Consider the following 17,500-nt stretch of genomic DNA (forward strand, 5'->3'; position numbering starts at 1 on the left):
GTTGCCAATGAATTATCCAAAAATAATTGACCGCCGGAAGTTGTGAAGTGCCCATGCAAGTGAACGGAACGTTGAAAAGACCCGTGTAATAAATATAAATATATATATATATATATATATATATATATATATATATATATATTGCACACAGCAGGGCTATGGCAAGGAAAAACATTTGTGTCTTGCAGGACGTACAGCTGTAAGTAAGTCTAGCTAGGTTTCATTATATTGTAGTATTGGAGGTAAAGGAGGACGTAGGCAACATAATAATAACCGTTTTAATCCAAGAAACAGAGCAGAACAATCACTCACAGTGCATGGCTAGAACAACTCGTGCAACCGCATAAACAGTCCCCCTAGACCCCGTGACTCATAGCCAGTTCCCTCCCACTCCATCAGTAAGAGGGGAACACAAACCCATAATGTATTCACTTACACCAGCCCCCCCGGTGTTCACCTCAATATTCAAAATCCCCGTGGTGAGGAGGCCGTATGGCCCAGCCCCTACGACTGTAGGCAAAGTCAGGAGGTGCGGGAGGAGGTGTGACATCGTCCATCACATCCTCATGTTGGGCGGGGCGGGGGGCAGCGACAACCGGAGGGCCACAAGCTGTGGGGGCTTGTAGGTGTTGGAGGGGGGGACGGCCAAGGCGTGGCAGGGGGGGTAGGACGGGGGGACGGCCCCTGCGCCGTGGCAGAGCCAAGTCTGGGGGCAGTTCAAGGTCCAAGTGAGCCGGTTTGAGGCGATCAACAGACACACTCTCAGGCTTACCCCCCATGTCAATCATGAAGTTCTTCGCTCCTGCCTCGATGACACGGAAGGGTCCGTCATAGGGGGGTCGTAGCGGAGCCCTGTGGCCGTCGTGAGGGATGAAAACGTAACCCGCTGACTGCAGCACCGGGGGCACCCGCAAAGCAGGGACGGCATGCTGCGTGGTCGGGACCGGGGCGAAGGTCCTGGCGCCGTCCAGCAGGGAGGCGCGCTGAGCGGAGGTGGACCAGGGCTCCGTCGACTTGGGGATGAAGTCACCAGGGACCCACAGCGGCTGTCCGAACACCAGCTCGGCCGATGATGACCGGGGGTCCTCCTTCGGCGCTGTCCTGAGCCCCAGCATGAGCCACGGCAGTTTGTCGAGCCAGTTGCTGTCCGTGAGGCTGGCTCGAAGGGCGGCCTTCATGGAGCGATGAAAGCGCTCAACAAGTCTGTTAGCCTGCGGGTGGTAGGCGGTAGTGTGGTGGAGCTTGACCCCCAGATTCTCCGCCACCGCCGCCCACAGCTCCGAAGTAAACTGCGGGACACGGTCAGAGGAGAGGTCAGCAGGAGTGCCGTAGCGGGAGACCCCCACCGCGATGAACGCCCGGGCCAGGTCGGGGGCTATCGTTGAGGAGAGCGGGACTGCCTCCGGCCAGCGCATCGTTGACATGGTCCAACCTCCGCTCGGGCACCGAGAACTGTTCAAGAGGGGCCTTGATATGGCGATACACCTTGGCGCGTTGACAGGCAGTGCAAGTGTCGACCCAGGCCCTCACATCTCTCTTGAGCCCGTGACCCGAACTTCTCTGAAACCAGCCGCGAGGACGGTTTCCTACCTGGGTGAGACAAGCTGTGTACCGCCTCGAAGACGGGGCGTCTCCAGTTGGCGGGGACTACAGGCCTTGGCTGACCCGTGGAAACGTCGCACAGGAGCTTGGCCCCTGTATCACTGAAGAGCACCTCCTCCAGGCGCAGCCCCGTGTCCGACGACTTTAGAGCTTGGACGGAGGGGTCGGCGGCCTGATCCACAGCCATGCGGGAGTAGTCCAAGTTCAGCTGGACCGCACGGACCACCTGGAGAGACAATCCGCGACCACTTTGGAATTCCCAGACACGTGCTAGATGTCTGTGGTGAACTCGGAGATGAAGGAGAGTTGGCGCTGCTGGCGGTCGGACCACAGCTCCGCTGTCTTGGACATGGCGTGTGTGAGCTGCTTGTGGTCCACGTAGGCAGTAAACTCACGGCCTTCCAGTAAAAAACGGAAGTGTCTGACCGCGAGCCACTCCCCCTGCGTACAGGCAAAGGAAGCGAAAGTCTGTGAGTTGACCAGGCACCTGTTCCCCACGTCCACTAACAGGTTATGGGGGGGGAAGGAGGGGAAATGTGACAGCTGCGACGACAAAATCCCAGGTAAAGCGTTGCCCTCCGAAGCACACGTCTACCGCTCTAGTGCCATAGGACTGTATAGGCGCGCCGTCCGCACCCACCAACTGCGGACCGTGCTCCCCCTTCGCCACCTCCGATCTCCCTGACGGAATGATGCTCCACTGGGCACCTGTGTCACAAAGGAATCTGCGACCGGAGACGGTGTCTTGTATGAAGAGCAGCCTGTTGGTGACACCAGCGCTCAGGGCCACTACTTAGCGCCGGCCCTGCCGTTTCCCGTCGGTCCAAAGGAGCAGGGTGAGCGGCAGCGTTTGGCCTTGGCGCCAAAAGTGGGGTGGTAGAAACAATGGCCCGCAGCAATACCCTGCTAGCCAGAGGGTCTGGCGCCGTCCTTCGCTCTCCTGCGACGGTCCGGTGGAGGGACAACCGCGGGAGCAAGCAGGTCGGGGGACCGTTGAGGCATGGCAAAACGAACCGGTCCGCCTCCCTGGCCAGGGCGCGGGGTCCAACGATGGTGGTGTTAGCCAGCGCCATCCTGACCAGAGCTGGTAGTGTGCGCATAAAGAGCTCCGTGAAGAGGATCATGGGTTCTTCTGTACTGAGGAGGTTTAGCATCCTCTCCATACGTGAAGAGGGCCTCTCGTCTCCCAAGTCAGACATGTCAAATAAGCGGCGCACCCTCTCTGCGGTGGACAGCTCAAATGTCTCCAGGAGCAGGGCCTTGAGGCGCTCATATTGGTTTGTCGTTGGGGGGGGGTGGACAGAAACCCCACCACACACGCTGCGGTGGAGCTGTCCAACATAGCCACAATATGGTTGCACCGGTCGTTGCCGTCGGTAACGTTGCTTTTGTCTAAATGTTCCTGCACTATAGCGAACCATGCAGCAGGCGTTGAGTCTCAGAACTCTGGCAGCTTAAGAGTGGAGGTGTGAACATCCTGTGTCACCCTGACAGGAGACGGTGATGTCTGCCGCTCTGAACGTCTTCCTCGGGCGGACATGTTGCAGAATTGCAGTGTTCACTCGCGCGGTTTTTGTAAACAAATAAATCACAAAAACGAACGTTGGGGTCACCAGTGTACTACCCGAGGAAAAGGAGGACGTAGGCAACGTAATAATAACCGTTTTAATCCAAGAAACAGAGCAGAACAATCACTCACAGTGCATGGCTAGAACAACTCGTGCAACCGCATAAACAGTCCCCCTAGACCCCGTGACTCATAGCCAGTTCAGAGGGGAACACAAACCCATAATGTAGTCACTACACCATGAGCAATAGTTTCTTACCTCCATGTTTCATATCTTATCTCCATGTTTCATGTCTGATCTCTCTGTTTCATCTTTCTTTTAATGAGATTCATGCCAACTATGTCGTATTTTGTATCGATACCAAAAACCATGTGAAATTTCGTATCCAGCACGAAATGTCACTAGTATTTTGTGCTCAAAAGCAGGTGAAGTTTCAGGTTATTTTGATGCTGTTTAGCGCATCAGATTCCATGTACCATTAAGAAAGCACACGTCTAGGCAGGCTCTTATGAACTTTTGGCCTTCCACACACACAAATACACACACGCACACATACACACTAATTCCCATGCATAAACGCACACAGACACACCCACACACACACACACAAACAAACACACGCACAGGCACACGTACAAAATGGACATCAGTGGAGGCTTCTCAAGTGAGGAAAGGGAGGAAGATCCTCCTTAACATTGTTGAGAACAAAGAATTTAGATTGCCCAAACTACTGTAATGAATTAATGCCCTTAAAGGCCCACAATGCAGGATCGGCCATGCCTTAGTTTTCTAGGTTTGCGATCGTACCCTTATCCACACAGCTCTCCCTACAGCTTCGTAGTAGATATTTTACAACACTGTCATAACAACTCGTTGACGACCCTTCCCCATGCACTTCTACCCTAGCCATGTGCACTTGTTTTCAAAGATGTAGATGTTCATAAAGAGTAGACAAGGTTATACATTTTGAAATGGTGTGTTTATGTTACAATAAGCATAAACTCATCCTTTTTTGTAGTAGACGGGGAGATTTTATATCCTAGATTATAATTGTTTTATCTTTGGTTGATGAACAGAACAATCAGTGTAAGAATGTTGGCCAACATAATACATAACGATAGCATGATTAATTTGTGCAGCAATCGTACATTTATGCATCTGCTCAAGTACGTCACTTGTGTACGGAATTGCAGGGAGTTGGATTCAGACATCAAGATGGTATACTGTTGCCAGTTTTCATAGCCAGATGCTGTGGGTGGAAGATTAGGGACACATTTATGTTTACGTGTAAATGTTTGCAAATAAACGTTGGAAATAAATATTACTGTAGGCCTATATGATTTTAAAATGTTTCCCTTTTTTTATATAACAGATGCTTGCACTAATTGTCTTTCATTTGTTCAATAATACACACTTTTTGTTTGGAAAAATATTTATTTTGGATATTGAAAAAACAGTCAATAGTAGACAGTTCTTCATGGTTTGTTTTTTGCCTTACGGGTAGCATCTTCTTGATGGTTCTCTGGATTTCCTCTTGATACTTGTACCCGCAACTGTTCTGATGTGGGAGAGAGGAGAAAATTCCTCCTCTGAGTGGGTGTGACTTAGACTGGGTAGCCCCGCCCATTCTGCCTGCGATTTGAGTTAGTCCTGCAGAACGGTCTAGAGAAGAGCAATACATTTCTTTCTAGTTTCGAAACGTTTTTGCGGGAGCCAATCACCAAGCTGGCTTTACCCCTTGGCGTGCTATTGGGTGGTTTAACACAATGACGACAGGGAAGCGACGGCAAGCAGCCAATTGCGTACAGATTCATTTTAACTAGGCCCATTGATCACACCTCTTGTGCTGAAGAAAATCTCAGCAGCTTCCCAGACCAACGTGCAATCGACGATTGAGCTTGGTATAGCAATAGCTAGTCTAGGTGTGACAACAGACTAAAGGGTCTGAATCACCCCAAAATCTATTCACGAGTAGTCTGGAGCCCGCTACGAACCAATAAGCAGGAGCTCTGGCTGTGAAGCAGCCCGGAGGGAGGGGTTATCCCCTCTAAATCTAGGTCATATGCCTTGTTTCCACCGAGCAGTGTGGTCCTGTTCGTTGCGGTACAGTGTGTCTCTGTTCGGGGTTGGCTTAGCTCCGGAGGCAGAGCAGTTGTCTTGGAATCGAAAGGTTGGCTAGTTCGATCCCCAGCTCCTCCTAGCTCAGTGTTGTAGTGTCCCTGAGCAAGACCCTAACTGCTCCAGACGAGCTGGCTGTCGTCTTCCATGGTTGACTCTGCCGTCGGTGTGTCAATGTCTGTATTAACTAACCGATGGCCCATATTGTTTCTGTAACGTTTTTTTTTCCCCTCAAATTCTGTAAAAGTCACACTGCAGCCTATACCGTAAGTTGAAAAGTCTTCACATTTTTGAGATTTGTGGTACTGCACCAAAAGTTGGCGCTATTTTAAAAAGTCACGAATTAGGCTTATTTTCAGATCTGTTCTCTTTTAAGAAAGCCCTTAATTCTCTTGTGAAATGTGTGCTTGGAGTTTTCTTGATGTTGTGTGCTTATCAATCGACATTCTCACCATGTGAATGAGGCTTCATGCTGTTCAGGATTGTCAGTGGCCTAATGGGATAATGCCGTGTACTGGTGATCATTAGGTTGAGAGTTTGAATCCAGATTAGAGTATTATAAACAGGCTGAAAATTACCTTCTGTCATTGCCACTCATTTAAGAAACACAACATTGAACAGCACCTGAAATTCATCAGGCAATCAACATTTCCAAGAATCTGACTGCCAAGAAACAGTATGGCACTTCTTCGTTACCATATTTATATTTCTTCCGTAAGTGTTCTTGACTACAGAGGTTTAATTTCCCCAGAATTTGAATGATTTTTCAGGCATTGCTCAATGGGATAATGCCTTGTAGAGGTGATCCTTAGGTTGAGAGTTCAAATCCTGATTATAGCATGCTGAACATGACATTCGGCCTTGCTTTACAGCTCACCTGAAAGCCGAGGCACAGTATTGCATCAAAGGTTGGGTATAGGATTTGCGAAAAGATTTTGAAAACATACAACTCAAATGGTCCTTCCCCCTCTCCTTCAACGCTGACTCTGACTAGTTAACGTGCAATCATGCACGTTAACTATAACATGAGTTAACTATGACATGAATGCGATTAATTGCAATTAAATATTTAAATTGCTTGACAGCACTAGTAATAAAGTATATACGTAATCAATGTTTTTGCCTCTGAATTTAACTCTTACAATTTTCAATAAAAAGATTTCAGCTTTATTTTTCAATGTTAAAAAGTTAAAATCAAATATTCAAAATGAATTCAACTTAAATATTTTCAACATCCCCAAATTCAACATGCCAAAGTCAGCTGCAAAATTGAATTTATGAAATTCAGCGTTAACATCGGGGCACCCAACGAAGAGTAATCAATCTTAGATGCTAGATCGTGGTCAAGCAAGGAAAGCGAGCGGGTGTTACACAGAATTCTGCGACCCACTGAAAAGTGTGACCCCAGAGGGCGCCGTTGCACATTTTCTGCAACATGCACAAGATTGAAGCGCAGACAGACATTAAGTCATTCAAGTGCGGAAACATGCACAAGCTTAAATCTTAACGTTTGTATCGTCATCGATCACTCGGATTGGGGGCATTCTTTTTGTGACACCGGACGCACGTTAAGTGGCTGGAGCCTAACGGTTGATATGCCTTTGTGGTGGCATAACTAGAGCACAACGAGCGCTCAGAGCCAACACTATTCCGCACTGAGTGGCATGATACAGCAACCCAGTCGCCAAGAAAAAACGTTGACGGTGTACGTTTCCATGAACACTGGAGACGTAGCATTTCAACGTAAAAAATAGCGTGTTATACCTTCAGTATCCACGCGTGCCGCTGTGGAGGCGGGTTTCGGGGTTTGGGTTTCACGGCTTTCGCGGCAAATTGTGGACACGATTGTTTAGGGGGGGGGGGGAGGTAGACTGTTGTTGACCGGGGAGGGCGGGGGAGACACGTTTGTTGAGGGGGGGGACGACAACACGATTGTAGGGGGGGGGGGGGGAACACTTTAGTTGAAAGGGGGGGGGGGGGGACACGTTTGTTGAGGGTGGGGGGGGGAGAGACACGTTTGTAGGGGGGGGGGGGGGCACGCTCGACAACGAGAGTTGGTTTTTATTGAACGCTCGACAACGAGAGTTGGTTTTTATTGAACGAGACTTCAACACGGAACAGCTGCACGAAACGATGGTCACGTCACTCTCGGTGACGGTGTCGACAACAATGAACACACGAACAATGTTAATAGAACAACACACAACCACATAACATCCCGAACCCATTAACCCCACTTAATCCTAACAACAAAACAAGTTAACAAAAGCCCCATTTGTCAACTGACAACCCCAATTCCCAGAATCCCCCGCGGCTCCGGAACACGGCGTAGCTTATATTAATCTTTATTATCTGAATGGGAAATGCAATATTTTAGGACAGATACACCATTAAACGCGTTTCTAATGACATTTCTAGCGAGAAATGTACATTTTCCTTACATAATCTTCAGTCAGTGAATGTGTATGATCTTTATTAATCTTTATTATCTGAATGGGAAATGCAATATTTTAGGACCGATTCACCGTTAAACGTGTTTCTAATAACATTTCTAGCGAGAAATATACTTTTTACTTGCATAATCTTCAGTCAGTGATTGTGTCTGATCTTTAGTTTTATAGTTATTAGGATTTGATCGGCTCGCTCGCATGTTTCAACGACGTCAGGTTGTTAGGAATAGGGACGCTGCTTTCGCTAAACTAGCAGCTCACGTGCTTCCTGCGTTTGTGTTATTAAACTGTTACTTTATGTAACTTTTAATGATATCATCTTGTTAGAAACACGTATATCTGAGAGCCAACCCAGTCGCCAAAAGCATACGTTGACAGTGTACATTTCGTGAACACTGGATTACGTCGCATTTCAACATAAAATAGCGTGTTATACACACACACGCACGCACACACACACACACACACACACACACACACGCACGCACGCACAGACACAGACACAGACACAGACACACGCACACGGTGCATTTCGCTGCTAAAACAACAACAAAATTCCCTCAAATATTATTACTATAAGAACCGTTTTCCAAAGAACGAAATGTAAACCAATGCATTCTGAATGGGAGTGTTTCTCAGATTTTTCCATGCTACACAGAACGAAATGTAAACCCATGCAAATAAAGACTTCATGGTCATAATAATTTAAATATCATTAATCTCCTGAGTGTGTTGGGTGGTATTATATTTTTTTCAACGGGGCTGCATCCAGTCACTTGACCGTCATGGTTGCTATGGTGGTTGCTATCGACCGCCCCCTCTAATCCTTACATGGCTCTATAAACCACGCGGCAAAGGAGCTGCCGTAAATTGTGTGTTGTTTTTGTCGTAAACTGGGGTCCGACGGTTAAAAAATAGACAGATATTCCGAGGTATCCTTAAAAGGCAGCTTGGATGTTTTTATTTTCTGCAGTTTAGACTTCTTCTATAACCTATTTTTGAAAGCAAAACACCAAGTTCATTGATTTAACGAGGCAGGGTTATTTGAAACAATTTATTCAATAAATATTTGTGAGAGGTCATTCCTTCTCCTGAGTTTGCTTCCTATTTATGTCTAGTGTACACCCCTACTGTCCAAAAGCATCCCCCCCCCCCTCCCCATATGGATTTGGAGAGTTGTTGCCACGTTCCAGTGGTGGAAGTATCATATAATATGAAAGAGGGCATTCAATTATACTACAATGATCAATTAGGAGGCCGAAGCCCTAAAGGAAGTGATGCAATAGGTGACTGAGGCGAGAACATTTAAGTAAACTGTACCTTGGGGTCTCTTATATATCAAAGGGGGTTTCAAAGGACGCATACGCTTCAACCTGTTGCTCCAGCCCTACAGGAAATGACTCAGCAAGTGCTCCATCTCGTTGCACCTGCACCCAGCGGCTCGCTTGCAAGATTTTGGCCTGAAGTTCTTCCCAGACCTATACCCTAACAGTCCAACATGCATATCTGAGAATCAGGCCTCTCTTCAATTATGACAAAATGTTATGAGAGAAATACAGATTCACTTTTTGTTATCTCATAAGCGGCGTGGTGCCGGCTCCTTTTGACCTTTTGACCCCAGACTTCAAAGACGTGGCCACAGGCCAGCTGTGTCTACACACATTAAGCCACAAATGTACACCTCCATCCCGCAAAAAATGGGGCCTAGAAACTAACCTCTGTCTTATGTACAGTGACTGTACTGTTGGAGGTCACGCCCCTTTTCCGGCCTTTTCGAGATAGCTAGGGATGCTAAAATGTTTACACACATTTCCCGGGGCCCCGAGAATGACATATCCAAGATTTGTAGTTCTAGCCCATAGAGAAAAAAAGTTTTCCCAAATGGACTGTCATTTGGACAAAGCCCCAGTGTTGCCTGCGAGACCTAATGGTTCAGAATGTGGTGGAAAAACAGTTTTTGAGATAGGAAGGTCCTACCGCCCTGAAATTTGAATACCATATTCTAGGGCCTAACTGGGACCCCCGCACCGAAACTTGGCCCGGTCGGACCCCGAGTGCAGGAAGGGGGGGCCTGGACTTTCATAATCTTCGCTCGGTGAATGTAAAGGATGTTTGGTCGGATGTTATGACGAAGAATCATAATGTGAATGGGAATATTCTATTAATGTCTTGATATCATCTTTCGTCTCAACACTTCTGCTGCAGCCGCTTAAAGTCTCACTCCGAGAACCTTAAAATATGAATCAATCCATTAGAAGTATGAAAATATCTTCCCAGTCATGCAACAGGGCAAACAAGGTGTCCTTTGACATCTACGTTTCGAGACGATCGCAACAGTGCCACACATGATCATATTTGAATATGTTTCGGGGTAGTAATTAGCTGTCGATTTTGGAGGCCTTTATCAATAATGACCAGCTATAGATTTGCTTCCCGATGGAGATTTTTGACATGTTAATTAGCATCTACACGTTAAGCTGAGTCCAATGAGATCAAGCACGCCCTCTTGCTACACCGAGATCATGTCCTAGACCTAGGTGTACCATGTAAAATACATGTTACCATTAGCTAGAGTGCATGCTTGGTGTCATTGGACTCAGCTCAACGTGTAGATGCTAAATAACATGTCATTTGTCACAAATTTTTATCGGGAAGCAAATCAATAGCTGCTCATTATTGATTAAGGCCTCCAATTTCGACAGCTAATTACTACCATTAAACATGTTCGAATATGCTCATGTGTGGCACCGTTGCAATCGCCTGGAAGCGTAGATGTTGAAGGACACCTTGTTCGTCCTCCTACGCCACCGGGAAGATATTTACATGCTTCTGATTGACTAATGAATTGATTCAGCTATTCCCCCAGAAGTCTGGGGTCAAAAGGTCAAAAGGAGACGGCACCAGCCCCGTTGAAAAAAATAGAATACCACCCAACACACTCAGGAGATTAATGATATTTAAATTATTATGACCATGAAGTCTTTATTTGCATGGGTTTACATTTCGTTCTGTGTAGCATGGAAATATCGGAGAAACACTCCCATTCAGAATGCATTGGTTTACATTTCGTTCTTTGGAAAACGGTTCTTTAGTAATAATATTTGAGGGAATATTTTTTTGTTGTTGTTTTAGCAGCGAAATGCACCGTGTGCGTGTGTGTGTGTGTGTGTGTGTCTGTGTCTGTGTGTCTGTGCGTGCGTGTGCGTGTGTGTGCTTGTGTGTGTGTGCGTGCGTGTGTGTGTATAACACGCTATTTTATATTGAAATGCGACGTAATCCAGTGTTCACGAAACGTACACTGTCAACGTATGCTTTTGGCGTCTGGGTTGGCTCTCAGATATACGTGTTTCTAACAAGATGATATCATTAAAAGTTACATAAAGTAACAGTTTAATAACACAAACGCAGGAAGCACGTGAGCTGCTAGTTTAGCGAAAGCAGCGTCCCTATTCCTTACAACCTGACGTCGTTGAAACATGCGAGCGAGCCGATCAAATCCTAATAACTATAAAACTAAAGATCAGACACAATCACTGACTGAAGATTATGCAAGTAAAAAGTATATTTCTCGCTAGAAATGTTATTAGAAACACGTTTAACGGTGAATCGGTCCTAAAATATTGCATTTCCCATTCAGATAATAAAGATTAATAAAGATCATACACATTCACTGACTGAAGATTATGTAAGGAAAATGTACATTTCTCGCTAGAAATGTCATTAGAAACGCGTTTAATGGTGTATCTGTCCTGAAATATTGCATTTCCCATTCAGATAATAAAGATTAATATAAGCTACGCCGTGTTCCGGAGCCGCGGGGGATTCTGGGAATTGGGGTTGTCAGTTGACAAATGGGGCTTTTGTTAACTTGTTTTGTTGTTAGGATTAAGTGGGGTTAATGGGTTCGGGATGTTATGTGGTTGTGTGTTGTTCTATTAACATTGTTCGTGTGTTCATTGTTGTCGACACCGTCACCGAGAGTGACGTGACCATCGTTTCGTGCAGCTGTTCCGTGTTGAAGTCTCGTTCAATAAAAACCAACTCTCGTTGTCGAGCGTTCAATAAAAACCAACTCTCGTTGTCGAGCGTGCCCCCCCCCCCCCTACAAACGTGTCTCCCCCCCCCCCCCCCCCCCTCAACAAACGTGTCCCCCCCCCCCCCCCCCTTCAACTAACGTGTTCCCCCCCCCCCCCTACAATCGTGTCGTCGTCGTCCCCCTCAACAAACGTGTCTCCCCCCCCCCCTCCCCGGTCAACAACAGTCTACCTCCCCCCCCCCCCTAAACAATCGTGTCCACAATTTGCCGCGAAAGCCGTGAAACCCAAACCCCGAAACCCGCCTCCACAGCGGCACGCGTGGATACTGAAGGTATAACACGCTATTTTTTACGTTGAAATGCTACGTCTCCAGTGTTCATGGAAACGTACACCGTCAACGTTTTTTCTTGGCGACTGGGTTGGATACAGATATGTGGATGACAAATTAAAAGCAGGTTGCTGTCGGGCGCTTCTTCCCAAGGCATGCCGTGCTTCCACTGGAACTACAGGCTGCTGCTGCTTCAGATGCGCAATTCTGTCGGCTCTGCACTCTCGTTCTACAGTGCGCAGCAGGCTTCAGATCGCCCCAGCATCACACCAAACATAGGCAAAGGGACCTCGGATTGCCCCAAATTGGTGCCCTAATAAATTTGGCTCCTTCACCCACTGCAATTACCCTTTCGCTGCTTGTAAATCAAACCAATTCACTGCAATCACACACACTTCACATACAGGCATTAGTTATATTGTTCATTTCATACTGTAGTAAGAAAAACAAAAGCGGTGTACATTATTACAAATAAAACATAAGATCCCCCCCCTCACCTTGTTATTAAATGTGCTTAATAAATACATCTTATTTTATTTGATTAGCATTTTACAGACTGATACAATGGATAGGGCGTTTAGTAAGGTCCACCACCGTTGCTTCTTTCCCCATAAAAAGTTACAGTCAGTGTTTAATGATGTTAACCTTTGAGCATTTCCTATTATAGGCTACTGTGTAAAATGCTGTTTAGAATTAACGTTTGTATCAAAAAAGAAAGAACCAGCGAGTGACGCTCTTTTTCCCGCTCTCCTTGCTTGACCGCGATCTAGCATTTAGGATCGATGGCTCTTCCTTGGGACCCTGGGTGTTAACACTGAATTTCATACATTGTATTTTTTGCAGGTGCTTTTGCCATGTTACATTTTTTAATTGTGAATATTTGATTTTGTAACATTGAAAAAAAAGCTGAAAATGATTTGGTGAAAATTTAAAGAGTTAAATTCAGAGGCATAAAATCCAGATACGTTATTTCAATGCATAAATATTCAGTGCTTGAAATTCAATGGCTTTTTTTTGACCTATGACCAACATTCTGAAACATCCATTAACATCCACATTTGCCTCAAACAATTTTGTTAGGCTTACAGCCCATGAAATTAGTTATGAAATAATTTTCTTGTTGTTCTTTTAAATGTTTTTTACTCTGACCATTCTGTTTGATATTGTGGTATTGATATTAACCCCACACTGACACACTATCAACCCCAAACGGACACAATATCAACCCCAAACTGACATACTATCAACGCAACACTGACACAATATCAACCCCTTATTGACAGCTCAAAGCTTTAGGCTCAATGCTCTGCAGAATAATGTTTAAATTCCAGCCTACTAAGTTGATGTCAGTCTATAGATAAAGTCTCCTAGTTGGTCAGGGTGTGTCCAGCAGAATAACCCCTCCCAATATTCCGGACAATGATGTAATTTGTCTTTGGCGCTGGTAAGTCACCTCATCTTGCCATGGAAACAACCCCTTCCTGTTGTATATTATTATCCAATAAGGGACTTCAGGGTTTAATACTGGTGTATAATGTTGCGCTTAATAACAGAGAAACAATGTGGAGAGCAATTTTTTTGTTGAGGGGAGGGCCTTCCATGACCAATATGTATTGAGTTCTGTCCATTTTATTGCCCTGTTTGAAAAGATGAGAAAACTGGATAGATGTTCGGACTTAAACCAGCTTGAAGCACATCCAACATCATCGAAATGCAGAAATCAATGATGACCAGGATATGTAGATGACTCTCATCGCTTGACCAGAACCTCCCCATCCCCTCAATGTCAAGAGATTCTTTATTTCAACATTGATATGAACAAAATGTTTGGCTGAAGTTATTCTAACAATATTGAAACCTAAAATCTGAACCTGAACTATATATCTCTCCCCCATCTCTCTCTCCTCTATCACTCTGTCTATCTCTCTCCCTCCCTCTCGCTCCACTGTCTCTCTATTTCTCTCTTCATTACTCTCCTCTCTATCTTTTTCTCTCTCTCTCTCTCTCTCTCTCTCTCTCTACCTCTATCTCCCTCTCCTCTATCTCTCTCTCTCTCCCCTCTATCTCTCTCTCCCTATCTCTCCTCTATATCTCTCCTTCTCCCCTCTCTCTCGCACCCTCTATCTCTCTCTCTCTCTATCACTCTCCCTCTCTCTCTCCCTCTATGTCTCTCTCCCTCTCTCGGCCGGATGATGTAGGGAACACCAGCTGGTGTATTCATTTTTCCAAGGTGTTTTTTCTGTTAATGACTAATGACCACCTGAATGAATTTCCCTGAGCCAGCATCCTCCCAGTGTGTGGAGAACCCCTGCACACAGACACATGCACACAAACACTCACACACGCACACACGCACGCACGCACGCACGCACGCACGCACGCACGCACGCACGCACGCACGCACGCACGCACGCACGCACGCACGCACGCACGCACGCACACACACACACACACACACACACACACACACACACACACACACACACACACACACACACACACACACACACACTCACACACACACACACCTCCCTGCTGGCTCAGACGGTGCTGGCCTAGTTCAGAGTGGTTGTGAAGAGCTGATCTGTGGTGTCAGACGGCTGAGCAGCTGTAGCATGTAGCGCCCCGCTGCTAACAGAGCAGCTAACGGTCTCTCAGCTTGACCACAGCTCCCTGGCCGTCTCGTGGCTGCTCCTCACGCCTTCCACTTCACCATCCAAACAAGTCTGCTTTATTAAAGTCCACTTTATTAAAGTCCATTTTATCAAAGTCCATTTTACTAAAGTCCACTTTATTAAAGTCCACTTTATTTAAGTCCTTTTAATTTAAGTCCACTTTATTAAAGTCCACTCTAGTAAAGTCCAGTTTATTAAAGTACATTTTATTAAAGTCCACATTATTTAAGTTCACTTAATTAAAGTCCACTTTATTAAAGTCCACTTTATTAGTGAAGCCTTGAAGTTACAGGGAAGGGAAGAAACCTTGATTAAGAATACCACCTTGATTGAGAAAATCAGCTTGATTAAGAATACCAACTTGATTAAGAACACTACCTTGAATAGGAACACCAATTGAGTAGGAACACCACCTGGATTAAGAACACTACCTTGATTAAGAACACCACCTTGAGTAGGAACATCACCTTGATTAAGAACAACACCTTGATTAAGAACACCACCTTCAGAAGGAATGCCTGTAAGGATGAAGGTTTTTCTTCGATAATTGTCACTTTTCTCTAGCTCCATTCTTTCACGCCATTGTTCACCCTCCTCCCTCTATATTTGTCCCCTCTCTCCCCCCCCTCTCTCTCTCTCTCTCTCTCTCTCTCTCTCTCTCTCTCTCTCTCTCTCTCTTCCTCTCTTTCTCTCCGACTCTCTCTCTCTCTCAAAAAAAATTCTAAGTGCTTTTTTTGCATTATAGTATTTGAATACAGCCAAAGCATATTCAAGTTACACAAGAATAATTGTACAAATAACAGATAATAATAATAATAATAATAATAATAATAATAATAATAACAACAATAACAATAATAATAACAAAATTAACAACAACAATAATAAAATAAATAAAAAGTTAGACGGAATCTCTCAGGTTATGAAATTTCAGGACATATTGTGCTGCCAGGGCAGCAGAAGGACCTTCAACATGAAGTTTGTCCTTATGTTCCATGCCTGCAAAATCCGGAATATGAATTTGTAATTTGGTGAAGTATATCTGTCTTAAAATGTCATATTTTTTAAAATGTAAAAGGAAGTGCTCCTCTGTCTCAACCTTTTCTGCCTGACATTGACCACACATTCTGTGTTCCCTCGGCAGCCAGGCCTTCCTGTGCCTACCTGTTTCCACTGCAAGATTGTGGTCACTGAGCCTGTACTTGGTCAGGATTTGTCTCTGCTTCACATCTCTGACAGAGAGGAGATAGTCTGCCAATTTGTGATTTCTGTTTAGGATCAGATAGGAATTCATTCTACCTTGGTTTGAGGTTTGGTTTGTCCAATGTTCCAAATAGTCTTCTTTTGCTTGATTAATTATTTTGTTGACTCTAATTGGTGTCTGGGAGGCGGTGCTGGACTGAGCTTGATGTGTGTTAGTTAGCTTCAGCAGACAGACAAAGAAATTGTTTTCTTGGGACTGTATTTTAAGTGCATCCAGAATTTTAGTGCTCGTTTTTGGATAGGTATGGCCAATAGGTAACAACCTAATTCTGCCCTACATGCATTGTTTGGTGTTTTTGTTTGGACTTTAAATATGGATCGGCAGAATTAAGCATGTAGGGCCTCTATTGGATGCTTATCCCATGTAGTGTAGTCATGTACACTGGGTGGACCCCAGACCTCACTTCCATACAGCGCGATAGGCTGTATTATACTGTTGAATAATTTGCACCAGATTGAGGTAGGTATGTTTATGTTATAAAATTTAGATTTTTTTGCTTTTCTCAGTCAGGCTTTTTCTTTGAGTATACTCTCTCTCTCTCTTTCTCTCGCTCTCTCCCTCTATGTCTCTCTCTCTCGCTCCCTCCACCCCCTCTTTCTTTCTGTGTGTGTCTCTTTCTCCCTCTCCTTCTTTCTCTCTCTCTGTCTGCCTCTCTCTCTCTCTCTTTCTCTCTCTCTCTCTCTCTCTCTCTCTCTCTCTCTCTCTCTCTCTCGCTCTCTCTCGCTCTCTCTCTTTCTTTACTCCACGGAATGGATGGTATGGAAGGAATCCGCTGGCTTTGTGCCGTGGCCATTTTATGCTTGCGTCTGTGTCTGTCTATATTGCTTGTGTGTGTGTGTGGGTGGGTGTGTGTGTGTGTGTGAGTGTGTTGGTGTGTGTGCGTCTGTTTGCGTGTCTGTGTTGTGCGACTGTGTGTGTGTTAAGTGTTGGGGCAGTCTGCCTCCCCAAGCTAATTGGTCCGATCCACTTAACGAGTTAAACAAGGTGAACGGGGCTCAGGTGGTCGGCCTGAGCTCACCCACTAACACACACACACACACACACACACACACACACACACACACACACACACACACACACACACACACACACACACACACACACACACACACACACACACACACATACAAACACATACAAGCAGATGGACACGGACATTCACAGATGGAGACAGAAGTCAACACGTTGCACACATATTGAGACTCAAGGCATTTTTGCACTGCCAAGCCGCTTCGGCCGCGGCTGGGCACGCCCGGCAATTTCACTGTCTCGCCTGTGTAAAACGGAGGGGTAAAATCCCCCGTCCCGCCATTCATCAAATCGCGCTGCACGTTTTTCTTGCGACAAATTCTCCTTTAAACTCGTCTTTGCAATGACTTTGTATGGAGTCGCCACCCCCTATTTTTTGGTGTGAACGCAGCATAATGGTTAAATGAGGGTAGGTATTGACCCGGTGGC

General features: G+C 45.7%; 1 protein-coding gene and 1 long non-coding RNA gene across 2 annotated transcripts in view; one reads left to right on the top strand and one right to left on the bottom strand.

The window, feature by feature from the left end:
* The window catches only part of LOC132452074 (sodium channel protein type 4 subunit alpha B-like), a 318,084-nt gene that overhangs the window by 146,800 nt on the left and 153,784 nt on the right, over positions 1-17,500 (top strand).
* LOC132452088 (uncharacterized) overlaps positions 1-17,500 on the bottom strand; it is a 399,718-nt gene that overhangs the window by 72,961 nt on the left and 309,257 nt on the right. The gene's annotated exons all lie outside the window — the stretch shown is intronic.

Source organism: Gadus macrocephalus, chromosome 23, assembly GCF_031168955.1.
Source record: "Gadus macrocephalus chromosome 23, ASM3116895v1".
NCBI classification, from domain to species: domain Eukaryota; kingdom Metazoa; phylum Chordata; class Actinopteri; order Gadiformes; family Gadidae; genus Gadus; species Gadus macrocephalus.